At 57.9% G+C, this 17,511-nt stretch overlaps 2 long non-coding RNA genes across 4 annotated transcripts; one reads left to right on the top strand and one right to left on the bottom strand.

The window, feature by feature from the left end:
• Positions 1–8,483: 8,483 nt before the first annotated feature.
• Positions 8,484–9,035, bottom strand: LOC115293750. The gene is made up of 2 exons (XR_003909583.1): positions 8,996–9,035; positions 8,484–8,633 (listed from the first exon to the last, which is right to left on the bottom strand). It is a non-coding gene; the product is annotated as an uncharacterized LOC115293750 (long non-coding RNA).
• Positions 9,036–9,667: 632 nt separating this feature from the next.
• Positions 9,668–16,496, top strand: LOC115293796. 3 transcript variants are annotated; one of them, XR_003909606.1, is made up of 5 exons: positions 9,668–9,789; positions 11,477–11,634; positions 14,736–14,909; positions 15,033–15,268; positions 16,341–16,496. It is a non-coding gene; the product is annotated as an uncharacterized LOC115293796 (long non-coding RNA). The 3 variants fall into 3 exon arrangements; XR_003909604.1 differs by having other exon boundaries at positions 9,668–9,887; XR_003909605.1 differs by lacking the exon at positions 9,668–9,789 and adding an exon at positions 9,903–10,279.
• Positions 16,497–17,511: the final 1,015 nt, after the last annotated feature.

Genomic DNA, 17,511 nt, shown 5'->3' with positions numbered 1-17,511 from the left:
GGGGCCCAGGCCCAGCCCGTCAACAAAGGACCGGCTGCATGGAGCTAGGTGGGGGTCATGAGCAGGAGGGTCCTGCAGGAGGGACACCACCCAGGCAGGCGGACCTTTCGGGGAAGGAGCAGTCTCACCAACAAACAGTGCAGGGATGACTGCATAGACCCTTTCCTCAATTTAGCCCCCTAAATGCACCAGAATGAACCAGACACAAAATCATGAAGCTCTTAGAGGAAAACACAGGGCAAATCTTTATGTCCTGGGATTTGACATAGATTCTTGGATATGGCACCAAAATCACAAGCCATAGAAGAAAAATACGACAGTTAGACTTCATAAGAATAAAAACTTTGTCCATTGGAAGACACAATTAAGGGAATGAGAAGAAAACACAAAGAAAAGGAAATGTTTGCAGATAATCCATCCGAAGACTCTAGTCTGCACAATATATAAAGAGTTCTTACGAGGCAACAACAAAAAAGACAAGCAGCCCAGTTAGAGGTGGGTGAAGGAGCTCAACAGACATTTTAAAGATGCAGATGGCCAGCAAGCATTCGAAAGGACGCTTGGAATTGTTAGCCAGTAGGGAAATGAAAGTCCAAACCTCAGCAAAGCCCCTTCACAACTGCCAACCTGGTTGCACGGAAGCGTGTCAGTGGGCGTGTGCAGAACTGGGAATCTGCGCTCGCTGCTGGCAGGGCCGCAAGACGGTCGTGAGATCCACGGAGGACACAGGCTGACAGCCTCCCGGAAGGGCAACCACAGGCTCCCCAGGGGATCCAGCAATCCCACAGTCAGGGACAGAGCCCCCAGATTGGGCAGAGACTTGAGCACTTGTGTGCACAGGAGTGCTGTCCACAGAAGCCACAAGGACACGTGTGCGGCAATGCATGAAGGGGAGCACTGCTTGGCCATACAGAGGGCCGAGGTGCCGACACGCGCAGCAAGTGGATGGGTCTCGGGAACACTTCGCCGAGTGAAGGAAGCCGGACCCCGAAGGCCATGTTCACACAAAATGCCAGAGATGACAGATCCTTGGCTGGCGGCCGCCAGGGCTGGGGAAGGGGGCCCGGGCGAAGCTGCTTGCAGATATGGAGTTTAGTTTCAGGGTGATGAAGTGTTCCGGAGCTACGTCCACACCGGGATGCCACAACTTTGTGTGTGCCCGAACTAGCACTTAAAAGGGGCTGATTTCATGCTATGTGAATTTCGCTCTGTTCTGCAGGGACCAAGAGAGTACTGGTGGTGTCTTCTCTAAGGCAGCTCCCAGTCTTCCCACAACCACCTGCAGCCTCCCGCACGCCGTGGCACCCAGGCCCCAGGCCGACCCGAAAGTCCGTCTAGGAGTCTGGCTAAAGGCCAGAGGGTGGGCTGAGTCACTGTGGGCTGTGGCTTCCCTGATGCATGGCAGGCTGCTGCCCGCTGGTGGGGCCCAGGACCTGTGCGCAGGGTGTATGTCCAGTGTCCTAGCCCCCACCCCCCCGAGGCCTGCACAGCCCCATCCTCCACCCAGCTGTGCCCCACCCCCGACTCCAGGTGTGCCCCACCCCCCACACCAGGCCCCTGTCAGGTCAGCGATGCCATCTCAGTGCCTCTGCCCCCCTTCAAGCCTCAGCACCACGAGGCCCCCTCCGCCCCAGGTCTGTACACATTGTGGTCTTCTCTGCTATCTTCCTCGACCCCTCTCCCACACACCTGGCCCTCACCATGCCCTCTGGACCTGTAGGTGACGCAGCGCTGTGACAGGCACCCACTCCTTGGGTGTGGGTCACATGGAGCAAGGAGAACGTCTCTATTTTTCAGGATGGGTGGTGGGTCTCAGTAGCCACGTGCTCTTCTGGAGGAGGGTTCACATGTGCACAGGTTTCGGGGGTCAGCAGCCTGAAACGTGGACCCCTGGGGCGGCTGGGGTTCTGGTCTCAGTCTGCTCTGGGGCCCAGGAATCCGCATCTGTACTGAAGCAGGCGCCCTCAGAGCCAGAGGGAGTTACTTTGGCCTGGGGGGACCCCCTCCGCTGCCCCCCACACTTTCTTGTTGACATGCTGGTGCAGACGAGGCTCCCCTCTCAAATGGCTCTTGAGTGGAGGGTGCCCAGAGGCCCGGGAGCCCCCCTGGGCCAGGCAGACCCCCTGCGGGGGGCCTTCGCAGCAAGTCACAAGGGCACTCCATGTTCCCTGATTCAGGGCACAAGTGTTTGCTGGAAAAATCTTTTGCAAAATGAGTTGTCTCTGTTTGCTTTTGAATCAGTAGTTTCTACTTACTTTCTGTATTTAGAGGCTATTATACGCCTTCGAGGGTCTCAAGCATCCTGCCAGGTCCTGCGAAATGTTGTAGGTCCCCTCGCTGTGGGACAGGGCCTGACCCGGCAAGTCCTATGCTGGGACCTGATGTACCTTCGACGTCCAAGGAGCTTTGTAAGTGGGCTGGGAAACACATTCAGATGCAGACAAAGGCTTGTGCATGTGGATCCAAATGCACTGCATAGGCGGGTCCATGCACACAGAGAGATGATGCATGTACCGAGAGACACATATGCCCACGCACGTCCACACACAGAGAGACACATACATATGCACATCCATGCACACTCGGAGACACACACCTGTACACAGAGATGTCCACACACTTCTGAGGGGTCACTCTCCTCCTTCCTGAGCTGGGCTGGGCAGGGCTGGGCTGGGCTGGGAGAAGAGCCCCAGGAACTTGCCCTCAGGAAGCCCACACTCTGGATGCTAAGATGGGATTACCCCAGAGAAGGAGACGGGCTTAAGGAGACTGCCTCCTCAAGTGCTCCCCCTCCCCAGGTGCTCCCCCTCCCCAGGTCCTCCACCCCCCCAGGTGCTCCATCTCCCTCCCTAGGTGCTCCCCCTTCCTCCCCAGGCTCCTCCCCTCCCTGGCTGCCAGTGTAGACCTGTGCCTCTGAGGCAGGTTCTCCAGCATCACTCATTAAGTCCTTTTGCATAAAGTCCTGGAGCACACGGGTTTGCATTCCATTTGTGGGGTGGGGAAGACAGGATGTGGACAGAGAGGAGACCGTCAGATGAAGTGAGTTCTGTGAAGGCTCCGGAAGGGTCCTGCTGGCACGATGGCAGGAAACCTCCCACGAGCATGCCGGTCACCGGTGGGGTTCTCACCCAAGCCTGTGCCTCTCCTCCTCTCAGCCTGTCCCGGCTGCCAGTGGCATCTGTGGGTCAAGCACTGGCACTTGCGCTGGTCCGAGGCCGCAGCTGTGGTTTCCCTCCGCCGTGTGAGAGCGGAGGCGGCCTGACCGCAACGGCACACCCACGCACGAGAGCTTGGTCTTCGCTGACCAGATGGCCGAGCTGGAGAGTGCCCGGAGAGGCCCGGAAACGCCTGCAGTCACGTGTCCACACAGCTGTGACCGTCTCCGGGCCGCCAACCCTTCTTCTGTCCCGGCAAAGGCCTGAGACACAGGGGGCGTCCAAACATGAGTTCCCCGTGCACTCCTAACATACGCTCTTTGATCCAAGCCACATGTGGCCCCTAAGACAACAGCCCGCATTGGTCCAGCGAGGGCCCACATAAATGCCAACAACAGCATCCACCTGGGGTGTGAGGGACGCCAGCCACAGGCTGTGTGAGCCGCAGAGGCCTCCAGAGGGAAGGCCGTGGGCTAGGGCTGCCCCGTGCCGCTCATCAACATGGCTCAGAGGGTGAGTTCTGTCCTTCACACGGGAGCTGTCACACGCTGCCAGACAGGAGCCTGCCCTGCCCGGGGAATGCAGGTGACCACACAGCCCGCCGCCGTCCCGGCACGAAATCCGGGGCTTAGCAGCTCCGGTGTTGTTTATGTGACCGCCACTGTTTTCTCTCAGCCTTTATTCCTACTCTGTCTGGTGTCACTCTTCTTTTCTCCAGTTTTCCGTCTTGTAGTGAATTTTCAGAGATATCTTACGCATTCTTTACAGGCTGTTTAAAAAACTGTGGGACAAGATGCACCGAGCAACTGCCGTGCGTGCATGCCTGTCTGCGCGTTTCTGCACAGGTCTGCAGGCCGCCTCACATCTGTGTTTCCAGGTGTGCACGCATCTCCGCAGGCATCCGCACGCCTCTGCGCGCACGCGCACACACATGCATAAACAGCCGCATAATTACATGTGGGTCAGCAGGAGCTGGAGGAGTCTGGGCAGCGCTCTCACATCGGGTTTACCGGGCTGGCGAGTGTCCCAGGAGCCCATGTGACGGAAGGCCGTGCTTCCACAAAGTGGCCGCCACAGGAGACTGGGGCACGACCCTTTCCAGCACCCTGGGAAGGAGGTCTGTGTGGCAAAATGCTGAATACACAGAAACATCGTGCACCATTACACGTGCACCCGGCATCATAGTAAGACAGGACAGTGGCCTGCCACCCGTGGCAGGCATTGGGAGCCCAGGGCCTGCACGGCTCTTGGTATGTGGACATCCAGACTCACACTCACCGTGTCTGCAAGCCACAGTTTTGCCTGAAAACAACCTTCCTTTCCTTATGGAGGTGAACAAGTAACTGGAAAAGAAAACTACTTTCCAACATGAATCCCCCTTCCTCCCTCTCACAATGAAGTCGACTGCCATAGTTTTGGGAATGCCTCCCAAACTAACTCTGGAGGGGGCCCCCGCCCTTGGGGCGCCCGGGCAGGACGTGTCTGCACAGGAGCTGCCAATGCAGTTCCTCTGTCCTCCCTTGCAGAGAGCACTGCAATAGAACTGTCCTCCAATCGATACCCGAAAAATGAAGAACAGTCCCAGAGAGATCTGGATTTCAAGTCAACCTGTGGAACGAGACACTTACTATTGTGCGTTTACACTGTAACCTTTAGCCAGACGTGGAGAAAGAGACAAGGTCTCGGCTACCCAGCCCTGGAGAAAGAGACAAGGTCTCGGCTACAGTGTTCCTCATTAGTCATACAGCAAATTCAGTACTTTGGCTCTCAAGCTCCCCTTGCAATATCAAGACACATTTTAATTAATCTCACCCGGAAGCTCCAGAGGACGGGAAGCTTGTGCCGCAAAGGTCCGCACAGCTGCTTTCATTGTCAATCACAGAGGCCCCAGGTCACCTGAGAGAATGCAGAGCACGCAGGCACCCGGAGCCGGCTCTCATCTATGCAGCCACTGACTTCAACGCTTGTGGGTCAGAGAAGCACCGGGCAGGTTCCAGGACTGTGGGCTGCAGTGCCACCCACCTTGTCCCCACCTCAAAGAGGGACCCAAACAGTCTGTTTCTCGCACCAACCCCTCAGCTCCCCCACGTCCGTCCAGAGCCAGGACGCGCGCACATTCCCACACCTGTTTGCAGCCGCGCCTCCGCCGCCGAGGTGCCTCGGCCCGATTTCCCGGTCTGCTCTGCCTGCAAGAGGCCGTTTGGGTTCCCTGACCTTTATTCCAATTTCCAGGGTTTGGTACACATGCTTTGTTTTAAGACAGAGAGAGAAAGTGAACACACTAAGTGTTAATTAGTTGATTGGTACATTCGTTGATTACAGGGGATCCTCATTATTCGCAGATTCTGTATTTGTTACTTTTTCTGCTTTTCAATTCTGATTTCCTTCCGTGTCTGGCAACTTGCTTGGCCCCTCTCAGCGAAGACCTGGAAACAGGAGTGGAGTTGGGGAGAAGCGCCCGCCCCGGGCCAGATGGCTCTGTGCACAGGGCCTGCTCCTCGTGTCACTCTGTTTGCCTCTCACCCTGCAGTCCTGGCTGGGCTCAGGCAGGTGAGTCTCGCTACGGCCTCAGCTTCCCTCCTATCAGGGGACGGGGACTGAACTAGGGGTCTCTCCTCCTTATAAAGCCTCTCTAGCCCTCCTCTCCTTCAGCTCTGTGCAGACAGCACCCACTCTGCCCTCAGAGGGAAGCTGGCCCCGAGCCTTCCTGGGACAGAGCACCGTGCTTTCTGCTGTGGGGAAGCAGCAGCATCACTCGGGGAGGGCAGGGGCCGAGACAGGAGGCCATGAGGGGCCTGCACCCCCGGAGCAGGGCGGAGGAGAGGGCCCCATCTGGAGGGCCACTGTGGCTGCCAATTCTCCGTCTCCCCCTTCTCGGCCTTCAGAGGGTGTCCAGGCCTGGCCCCTGGAGTGGCTGCTGCCTCCGTGGGCTCCCAGGGAAGCCTGGGAGGCATCGCTGGCCACGACAGACTCGCACCGGCCACAGGGAGTGAGAGGGCGCAGCTCCTTCCTTCCAGGAGAGGTTCTCTGGGGGGCTCCTCGGGGGCGTGGGTCCCTGGACAAGTCAGAGGGTCGTGTTTCATGTCTGACCTGCTGCACACCCCCTCCACCTCTCCAGAGCTTACCCGGGTGATGGGCATGTGGGCCCTGGGCTGCCTCTGGGGGCGGTCCGGGGAGTTCCAGTACTGCGGAGAGCGTGGGAAGCCAGCTCGGGCGCTCCTGCCAAGGTCACCCGCACCCTTGTTTGAGATTCCCAGGTGAAGGATCCAGCGGCCTGGAGGGCGCTCTGGCTGATACGTTTGGGCCCTGCTCCCGCTAGGTCTCCTCGGGTCCGAGGGCTGGGCGTCAGATGGGGCGCAGATCGCTGGCCTGCCACAGGCGCTAGCCCCCTGGCCCGGGCGGGCGGCCCAGACAGCGGGATGCCCCCCCGGATCCGGGCATGGGGGTTCTCAGAGGACGGCCGCCGGGGCCTGCGTGGCCAGACCAGCTGCCCGCCCGCATCGGGGGGCCGGCGCCCGTGAGCACCTACACCACACGCAGCTCCGGCTCTGGGAAAGTGAGGGGGTGACAACACTCCAGTCCTCCCAGGTTCCATCTCCTGAACAGACACCAGTGTGCTCCGTGGCTGGGGCACACGGCCCAGACGTGCCCGCACACGTGTATACTCTGACGCACACCCGCAATCCCTGACACACCCGTGCACACACTCACGTACGCACCCCACACCCCAGTCCCTCACACACCCATGCACACACTCACATATGCACCCCACACCCACAGTCCCTCACACACCTGTGCACACACTCATGTATGCACGCCACACTCCCAAACCTTCACACGCCCGTGCACACACTCACGTACGCACTCCACACCCCAGTCCCTCACACAACCGTGCACACACTCATATATGCACCCCACACCCCAAACCTTCACATACCTGTGTGCCCACAGACACACCCCATATGCTCAATCCCTCACACACCCATGCACACTCACACACACACACAACCCAAACCTTCACACTCTTGTGCACACTCATGTATGCACCCCACACCCACAAACCTTTACACCCTTGTGCGCACACATACACACCCCACACTCAGTCCCTCACACACCAGTGCACACTCATACACACTCCACACCAAACCTTCACACACGCATGCACGCATTCACATATGCACCCCACACCACAAACCTTCACAAACCCATGCACACACTCACATACCCCCCCAAAACCTTCACTCAGTCGTGCGCACACTCACACACCCCACACCTCCAAGCCCTCACATACACCCATGCATACACTCGTTCACATAAATACCCCCATGCGTCCAAAGTCACATACATCCAGACCTACAGACACCCTAACCTATACGTAGGGTCATAAATCCATGTACACACACACCCAAGCCCTCATACACAACCATGCGCGCACAATACACACCCAACCCCACCACACACATGAAAACACACACACAGACACAAACCTATGCATGCACACCCGTACACACTCACGCATTTACCCAAATCCGTGCACTCACACCACGTGTCCTGTGACGCGTCTCCACTCAGCACCAGGAACACTGCCAGCAACAGCACCGAGAGAGGCCGGTGAGCTGCAGGGCAGCACCCTCCCCCACAGTCCTGGAGCCCGGCTGGCCGCCCCTGCCACCCACGCTGCTGTCCCCCCTGCACCCACAGACAGTCCCAAGCATGCGTCCCTGGGCCAAACCCAGCTCTGGAGTCAGGAGGAAAAGAGGCCAGCCCTGGGGAAGGACAAACACTGGTGCCACGACTCAAGGAGGAGAGCGTAGGGACCGAGGAGGCCACGGGTCTGGCTGGAAGGTGGGACCCTTGGTGAGGGAGCCTGCAGTGACCAGCTGAGGCCCCCTGGGCTGTGGGCAGCGTGTGCAGACGCACTTGTGTGGAGGGCCCCACAGTCCGGGCGCACCCCTGCCTTCCACACGTATGGGGCTCCAGTGGCCCGGAGACGCCGCTGGAGCTCTGTGCCACCCACTCCGTCCCCTGTCTGTCCCCTCCTGGATGCCCTCTGTCCGCCCACGTCTCGGCCCTCACTGCTGCGCCCCTTCTGCCATCAGTTCAGGCCCGCGCCTCCCCAGGTTTGCGGGGGCAGGGCCGGGTGCGCCAGTGCACAGGTCTGTGCCCCGTGAAGGAGCATGGAGGAGCGAGTCCCTTCCTGCACACACCTCCCCTGACCCTTTCAGCCGCGTGCAGACCGCACGCAGGGCTGTATCAGCATGGGCCCCCATCTGCCCCTCCCTTTTATCGGACTCGGAACATAAGGAAAGAATCAAGCTTCGAAGGAGGTATCATTTCCAAAGCTAAGCAAAGATTTTTGTTTTGGAAACTTCTCCTTTGGAAGTCGTGGAAGGCCGGTGCTGACAGGCGCGCTCTGCTCCGAATCGCAGTGATTTGTTTATTCAGGCCGCGTGCTCTCTGGGACGGCATCTGCTTCTCCTAGAGTGTGAACCGTGGGTGGGTCGTGCCCGCACGCAGCCAGCGCGGCCCTGCAGCGCAGGCCGCCTGGCCGAAACCGGAGGCTGGTTGGGGACAGGCGCCCAGGGCGGAGCCCTTCCGTGGGACAGCATCCTCCCTGGGGACCGGGCCTGTGCCCTCACGGGCCTCTTCTCTCAGGAGGGTGACTGAGCAGGCCCCTCCTCCTCCCCCGCACCCCCCTCTAGCCTCCGACGGTCTGCCTCCCGCCCCACCCTGGGCTCGGAGGTACACCTGAGTGGGGCCTCAAGGTCTAAGTCAGTACAGGGGCACCTGGGAGGCTCAGTGGGTTAAGCGTCTGACTTCAGCTCAGGTTGTGATCTCACAGTTTGTGGATTCCAGCCCCACATCAGGCTCTGTGCGGACAGCTGGGAGCCTGGAGCTGCTCCGGAGTCTGGGTCTCCCTCTCTGCCCCCATCTGCTTGTGCTCTCTCTCTCTCTCTCAAAACAAACAAAAACGAACGAACATTTATAAAATTAGGGCAGGAAAAAGTAGCTTCTCCAGATACAGCCTCAGGAGCTGGGCCTCTTGCAGCCACAGCCCTATGCGGGCGTGGGCACCGTCGGGGTTCCGGCCGGCCCCGCGGTACAGGGGTGGAATACGGCTGCCCTGGGCCTTGCTGACGCACTCACACACGACTCGGGACTTCGGTGTCAGCTCTAGGCCCGCCTGGGCCTCGTCGGACACCGACACGCACAGCCAGCTGCCCTGCTTCGCCGGCTCACGTCCGGTCTTGCCCACGAAGAGCCCAGGCGGCGGGCGCGCCGAGGCAGGGGCGCTCAGGCCTTGGCCTGCAGTTGCGGATGCCCGCCCCTCCCCCCATGCGTCTGCAGGGCTGAGGGACCCTCTGGAGCAGAGCCAGCTCCGCAGAGGCCCGGCCCCTCGGCCTCTGGCTCCGCCCACCCGCCACTGCGCTGCTGTGCCCACAAATAGTGGCACACTGTGACGTCCCTCTTGGACCCCGTCACTCTGGGGCCCGCGGTGACTTCCCATCTGTCCCGGCCTCACTGCTGTAAACGCCATGCCCCACAGAAGAAACCACTGCGTTGAAGATGTGCTAGACACGTGGAGCACAGGGCAGGCTTCCACGGGCGGGGCTGGCGTCCGCTGGCCTCTCACGTAAGCCCCAGCGGCACCTCCCCGGCCTGCCTGTCAGCCTGCTGTCAGCCTGTCCGGAGTGACAGCAGAGCGTGCTGATGAGCTGATGGAGGCATCCGGTACCGCCCCCCCCCTCCCCCGCAGGCCGCTGCCCCCACAGCGGCTTCGTTGCGCTCTGGCTGTCTCCTCGGCCCTGTGGGGGAGGGGAAGGGGCTTCCCCAGGGCTGCAGCTCTAGGGTTCCTAGCACAGGACAGGGAGCAGAGGCAGTGGTGACCCGGGCCATGGGCTCTGCTGGTTGGGACATGGGTTCTGCAGGGCCCGCATGGTGTCAATGCCGAAGCGGGAAGTGACTTTCCCTGGACGGTGAGAAGACTCACCGGAGGTGCAGGCGTCCGCTCCCTGTGGGTACCGGAGGAGTGATGGCTGGACCACAGCCCTCCTGGAAACAGAGGGGCAGATCCCAAGGTGCCCCCTGCATCCCTGTGCCAGTGCACACACATGCTGCTCCCGGTAAGTCAGTCCAACGCTAACCAGATGACGCTGTGATGAGATTCTGCAGGTGTAAATCAAGGTCCCAGATCAGGGCACTGTCCAGGTGCGCCTGCCCTCATCACATGAGGTCCTTCACAAGCAGACTTTTCAACTGCTGGTCACAGAAGCCAGTCCGACATTCCCAGCGTGAAAAGGATCTGGCTGCTGGCATGCCCATGGGGTGAGGGGCGGCTCAGGGTGAGGAATGCGGGTGACCTCTGGGAGCTCAGAGTGGCCCAGCCGACAGCCCCAGTGCCGCACGGAGTTCGATTCGGATGACGCGGTTTGGCCCACAGGCCGTCTGCAGACTTCTGGCCTCCGAACTGGGGAGAAACACACCCACCCAGGGTACGCACTTTGGGACGGCAGCCGCAGGAAATGGACACAGACCCTGTTACCAGGACGTGGGGCCCCGCTGTCATAACACCTAAAACCGTGGAGGTGGCGTGGGAACGGGGAGTGGCTGGGAATCTGGAGACACAAAAGAGGAAATGGCCAGGCTGCCATGAACAGAGTCTTGGTGTAAATGTTCTGTCAGAGTGCCAGACTGGGGGGGGGGGGGGGCACTTGTCACAGCAGCAGAGGACCTGGCTGAACTGCGTCCTCCTGTTGGGCGCAAGGCGGAGCTTGAGAGCCGAGACACCGGGAGATTCCTGAGCCAAAGGGAAAGGTGCATCTTGTTGGCAGCGCAGTGGAGACCTGGAGGAAGACGCCTGAGCAGCGCCTGATTCTTTGGGACGTTCTCAGCCAGTTCGGGTCACACAGACTCGGGGGTGGGGGCGCATGTCCCCGAGAGACCATCCGCGGGACTCGCGGGTGCTTGGGCCTCTCCACACAGGCCAGAAAGAGAGGCCGTCCAGGGTGTGACAGTGTGGCCCGCCGGGTAGAAATATCAGTAGAAATAGTGCCTGCTTAGGCTGGAAAGGGCAAGGGAAACGGGCTGTTGCGTTTCCAGAGCTGCACGGGCAGAAGCCAGGCTGTGGGCTGGTACTGCCCTTCAGGAAAGGTTGAATGACTCCCAGAGCGCAGAGCGGGGCCTTGACTCACACAGGATTGCTCCCTTGCCTTGGACCCTGCTGGAGCTCATATTTCATATTTTCATATTTCTTGGGTCTCTTTTCCTCCCCCCGCCCCCACCTCACTGCCTTTCTAAGTAGACTTTCTGTTTTCGAGCAGTTGCACGTTCATAGCCAAATTGAGCGGAAGGTGCAAAGATTTCCCAGCCATGCCCGACCCCACACCAGAAGCCTTTATTCCGAGAGAGGAGCCCCTGCGGACCCCTCATCGTTTCCATCAGGGCTCAGTCTTGCTGCTGCGTATTCTACGTGACAAAGGTATCCATCATTGCAGCTGTATCACACACAGTGCGTCACCGCACCCCAACTGCGCATGCTCTGAGTCACCCCTCCCCCACCCGCAGCCACTGGGGGGACCTTTTCCTGTCTCCCTGGTTTTCCTGTCGCAGAGCGCCCTGTGCTCGGAATCACACGGTGCGCAGACTTCTCGGATCCGCTCCTGTCAGTCAGTTCCCGTGTCCGTCACTGCTGGGCGGTGCGTTTCTCTTTAGTGCGGAGTGATTTCGCCTTGTGTGGATGGACCGCGGTGCACACAGTGGTTCAGCCTTCGGATAACAGTCCTTTATCAGGTGCGCCTTTTGCAAACATTTTGTCCTAGGCTGTGGCTTCTCTGCTCATTCTTGACTGTTTTTCACAGAGCAGAACAATTTAATGGTAATGAATTCCAGCTTATTCATTCTCTTTCATGGACGGTGCCCTCAGCGGTGGTTTTAATAGGCCTCACCACACCCGAAGCCTTCTGGATTCCCCCCCATGGTATCTTCCAGGAGTTTCATGGTTGCATGTTTACATTTGGACCCAGAATCCATTTTTGAGTTAATTTTTGTGTAGGATATAAGGTCTCTGCCTAGATTTTTTTTTTCTTCGCATGCAGATGCCCTGTACCATTTCTTGAAGAGACTATTTCTGTTCCAGTCTATTGCCTTTGCTTTTTTGTGCAGGATCTTTCAGCTGCAAGTTTACGGGTCTCTGTTCTGATCCAGGGACCTACTTGTCTTTTCTTTCACCAAACCACACTGTCTTGATTACAATCTCTTTGTAGTGAGTCATGAAGTCAGGTAGTGTCAATCCTCTGACTAGTCTCATTCCGGACTGAGTTGCCTTTTCTGAGACTTTTGCTTCTGAAAACAGAGTCTAGAATCAGATCGTTGGCATCTGGGTGTTAACTGGGATTGTGCTGCACCCACAAACCTGGTTTGGAGATACTGACATCTTGACAGTCTTGACTGTTACCCGCAAACAAAGACAGTTTCCCCCTTTCCAACGAGTATACTTTTCTTATCTTATTGCATTGGCTCCGGCTTCCAGGATGACACTGAAAAGGAATGGTGAGAGGGAACACTCTGCGTTGTTTATGCTCCGAGCAGGAAATTGTCTAGTCTCTCACCGTTAACTGTGATGTTACCAGAGATTGTTGTCACTGTCATCATGGTCGTTGTTGTTAGCCATAGGCTTTTTGGGAGCTGTTCTTTATGAAGTTGATGAAATTTCCTTCTGTACCTAGTTTGCTGAAAGTGTTTTGGTTTTTTTTATCCTGAATGGGTGTTGGATTTTGTCAAATGCTTTCTCTACATCTATTGGTAGGATCACGTGGTTTTTCTGTACTCTGCTGATGAGATGGATTCCATTAGTTGATTTTTGAATGGTGAAGTAGCCTTGCATACCACTTGGTCATGGTGTATAATTATTTTATGCATTGTGGGATTTGGTTTGCTAACATTTTGTTGAGGATTTTTGTATCTATGGTCATGGAAGATATTTGTCTATAGTTTCCTTGTAATGCCTTTGTCAGATTTGTATTAGGGTAATGTTGGTCTCATAGAATGAGTTCTGAAGTATTCTCTCTGCCTCTATCCTCTGGGAGAGGCTGCGGATAATCAAGGTAAGTTCCTCCTTGTATGTTTAGTAGAATTCACCAGTGAACCCGTCAGGGATTGGAGCTTTCTGTTTGAGGAGGCTATCAAATCACGGATTCATTTTCTCTAATAGCGAGAGGTTTATTCAAATCGTTTATCTTTTTCGATGTGCATTTGGCAGATTTTGTCCCTCAAGGAATTGGCCCATTTCACCTAGCTTATCAAATCTGTGGCCACAGGGGTTCATAATATTCCTTCAGTATCATTTAATGTTCATGGAGTCTACTCCTCTATAGGTAAGGTAATTTTCTCCCTTTGGCTTCTTTAAATGTTTTTCTTTATCTTTGATTTTCTAAAGTCTGACTATGATAGGCCTAGGTTTAGGGCTTTGGGTTCTTATTTTGTTTTTGCATGAATCCCATCTGGTGGACTCTGAGCTCCCTGCGTCTGTGCAGAGTTTGGTGTCTGCACGAGCCTGGGGGAAACTCTCACTCAGTATTGCCTCAGATGCTTCTTCCGTCCCTCTCCGTCCTGCTTCTCTGCCTGGCCTCCCCCTCACATGTGTGCCTCACCTTTGGTGGCTGTCCACGGTCCTTGGATAATCTGGGTTCTCCGGTTTTCAGTCTTGTTTCTCTCTGCTTTCATCTTGGAAATTCTTGTGGACAAATCCCCAGGCTCACGGATTCTTTCTTCAGCTGTCTCCCCACTATGGCTGCGCCTGCCGAATCGTTCCTCATTTCTGTTACGGTGTTTTTGACCTGCAGCATTTCCTTTTTATTCTTTCTTGGCATTTCTATCCCTCAGTATCCATTACCTATCTGTTGTTGTGTGCCCTCTACTTTATCCAGTGCCATATTAGTTAGCATATCATCACAGCTGTTTTAAATTCCTGGTCTGATAATTCCAACATGACTGCCTTGTCTGGTTCTGATGCTGCTCTGTGTCTTCAAACTGGGTGTTTTTGTCTTATAGTGAGCCTTGTGGGGTTTTTTAATGGTGACAGACATGATGTACCAGGGGAGAGAAACCACTGTAAACAGGCCTTTAGTGACACGGTGAGCAGGTCAGGCTCTGGTGGAATCATTTCTCTGGCAGATGGGCCAGGGCTTTGGCATGTTTCATGATGGCTGCTCTCCCCTCCCTGCTGGGAGCCTGCTCTGGCTCCCCAGCCCCGCACTCTTCACTCTCATACTTGTCTACACTGAGCCCCCAGCAACCTGGCCCTTAGAGTGTCTGTTTTCACGTGCGGGCGCTGGTTCCCAAGGGGGTTTCTGCCCGGGTAGGTTGTGATTCTCTGTGCTCACCGGTCTCCAGACCTGGGGGCAGGGGTTTGCCCTGGGACCTCGCTTCTCTGAGGAACGGAAGGCAAGTTGTGCTTTCAGCTTGTTCTGCTTTTGTCTGGATGTTAGGACCAGGTAGCAACTTCCTGGCTCCATGAGTGCGAGTGCGAGATCAGAACTGGAACTCTGGCCCCCTTTCTAACTTCTGTGTTTTTCTCTTGAGGCAAAGACAGTCTGCTACTCTTGCCTTACGCCTGTCCCACCAGGGAGTGTGGAGGGCACTATGGAGAGGCATTTAGCCCAGGGTGGACCGTGCAGAGTGTCTTCCCTGCCAGACGGAGGGGATCCACATAATGAGCCAATGATATTTAGATGAGACTTGGGACAGAGACGATGGGTAAGAAGTTGGGAATTTTGAGGACGTTGGGACGGAGTGAATACACTTTGTAGGTGGGCTGAGTGTGAGTTTGGGAGGGGCAGAGGGCAGCCTACAATGGGCTACCTTGTTGCTCTCCAACAGGTGTGTCCCAGTCCTGATTCCAGGAACCTGTAAATTTGACCTTACTTGGAAAAAAGTGTCTCGGCAGATGCAGTTACGTTAAAAACCTTGAGATCTCGAGGGGTCATCTGCTGGGCACTGGAGCCACTGACAAGCGTTGAAACAGACACACTGGTCAAGGCGGTGATGCCAAGATGCGGGGAGGCGGAGAGATGCGGCTGCAGGTCGCCAGCGGGGCACAAGTCACCAGGGCACAGGTGGGAAGCAGTCTCCTCGGGACCCTGGGGGGGCACTGCCCTGACCACAGCTTGGCTTCAGATTGAGGCCTTCAGACCTACATGAGCATAAATTCTGTTGTTTCCCGCCGCCTGTTTGTGGTGGTCCCTCACGGAAGCTCCAGGAAAATCACACCTCCATCTGCTTTCTGTTCAGTTTGCAGTCAAGTCAGGTGACAGGGGGACCCTGCCCCAGCGGTGAGGTCTGTGGGTGACGGGGGACCCCGCCGCCTCTGTGGGGTCTGTGCACAGTGAGGGGTGGGTGAGGGGGGGTCCCTGCCCCAGCGGTGAGGTCTGTGGGTGACGGGGGACCCCGCCGCCTCTGTGGGGTCTGTGCACAGTGAGGGGTGGGTGAGGGGGGTCCCCACCCCAGGCAGCATAATCAGGGAGGCCCGAGCACGTTCATGGCCGCTGGGCTTGGACCGTGGGCACCGTGGGGTCCGGGTGTGAATACAGGACGGCAGAGCAGCTACTCCCCAGACCCAAGCTCGGTGTGAGGCTGGACAAGACGCCCTGGCCTTCTTCCTCATGGCCCGAACACCCCTGCAAGCGCACAACGCCCGGGATGAGGCCGCAGGGCCGGGCCCTCCTGATTTGGGCTGGTCGGGAGGGGTCGCTGCTGCCCTCGAGGGCGCCCAGCTACTGCTCCAGCCCCCTCTGTGACGCCCTCTGTCGGCGCCGTGTCCTGCGTGGTCAGGCCGACTGGGAGGGAGGGACATCTGCGGGTTTAGCAGAAAGCCCTGACTGCAGAGGGAAACTCAGTTTCCGAGACGGGGCGTGAACCGGTGGGCAGCCCAGCGCGTCCAGATCCTGCCCTGAGGCCCGAGACCCCTTCCTTCTGTCCGCACTGTCCTCCCTGAACCTTTGGTCCCTCCAGCCAGCTGGCCTCTCGCGTGGCAGAGGCCTCGCGCCCCTCTGAGGTCCCCGTGTGAGCCCTCGGGGCAAGGCCACCCGTGGGGCAGACACGCGTGTCCGAATCGCGGGTGAGGCGCTGCGCCGGCACCGGGGACGCGGCCCGGGCTGCCCTCTGACCGTCTGCATCGTCTCCTCCCAGCTGTGCATCTTAGCACCACGGCCTCAGAACCAGAGCCTCACGTCACCGCACACTGCGGCCTGGGGTCCCCCAGCAAGAGCCACGGGACGTCGGGAGACTGTGTTCCTTGCCTGTCCTTGTTAGCCATAAAAATAAACAGGCATTTTATCAGCAAAACTGGTTTTTTTCAGCGATAACAGAATCGCAATTCAGGATGCTCTAACGGTTTCTCACTGGCTGGGCTACAGGGTGGTCTTCTTGCGGGAGACGCTGCCCACACCTCCTCCTTTTGGGGGCCCGTAGCTGATGAGTCTTTCTGGTTGCGGATGCTTTGGTTGGGGTCCGCATAGGCACCCCTGGCGAGCACTGGAGTCCCCATGAGTGAGGCTGCCGCTTATTTTCACAGCCTCTCCTTACTCAGGGCGGGGCTCGCGCGAGTGCGGCTCCCACCCTTCCCAGAGCATCTGGCTCAGCATCTCCAAACGAGGGTCTGCCGCACCAACCTCTGGGCGCCAGCTGCACGCCCCGGCATGGAAAGACAAGGCCACCGTGGCGGGGGGCGCAGCCTCCTCCACGTCCAGCTTCGTTTCTGCACCCAGCAAGCCGCTGATGGACACAAGCCCTTGGCTCATTCTGGGAAAGATGCTCCAAGCAGAAGGGCCGGCTGGGCAAGTGAGTCACCCGTTCCCCAGCCCGAGGGTGAGAGGAAACGGCAGAAGTGGGGCCAGGAGACGTTGAGCTGAGTCTGAAGGACCCTGAGGCCCCTGGTGGGGGGAAATGTGCCACAGACACAGGCAGTGCCAGGGCCGAACCTGCCCACCGGGACAGAGGTTGTGCACGATGGCACGCCAGCCACGCTCCGGGGACTGCGGGTCCTCACCTGCAGCGTTCCGGCCCACGGAGCACAGCCTCTGGTCCTGCTCGCAGCCCGGGGGCCTCAGGGCCCCGCGGCTCTCGGGCTGGGAGAAGCTCCTGGGATCCGCTGAGCGATACCCTCCCACCGCTCCCGCCTGCGGTGCTGGGGAGGCTGAGGGACGGGACCTGGCGGCTGGCCGCTGGCCGGCAGGGGAAGCGGGACCACCCTTGCCTCCAGCCCTGCGGCTTTTCACTTTCAAAATGAATCAGGGAAAAGTACCTCTTCGACAGGCCCACCGCTGTTCCAAGTTTGCAGACGGGTGCCAGAAGTTTGAAA

This window comes from Suricata suricatta, chromosome 6 (assembly GCF_006229205.1).
Source record: "Suricata suricatta isolate VVHF042 chromosome 6, meerkat_22Aug2017_6uvM2_HiC, whole genome shotgun sequence".
Lineage (NCBI taxonomy): Eukaryota > Metazoa > Chordata > Mammalia > Carnivora > Herpestidae > Suricata > Suricata suricatta.
The sequence above is the reverse complement of the archived record's forward strand: the minus strand, read 5'-3'. Positions and strand labels throughout refer to the sequence as shown.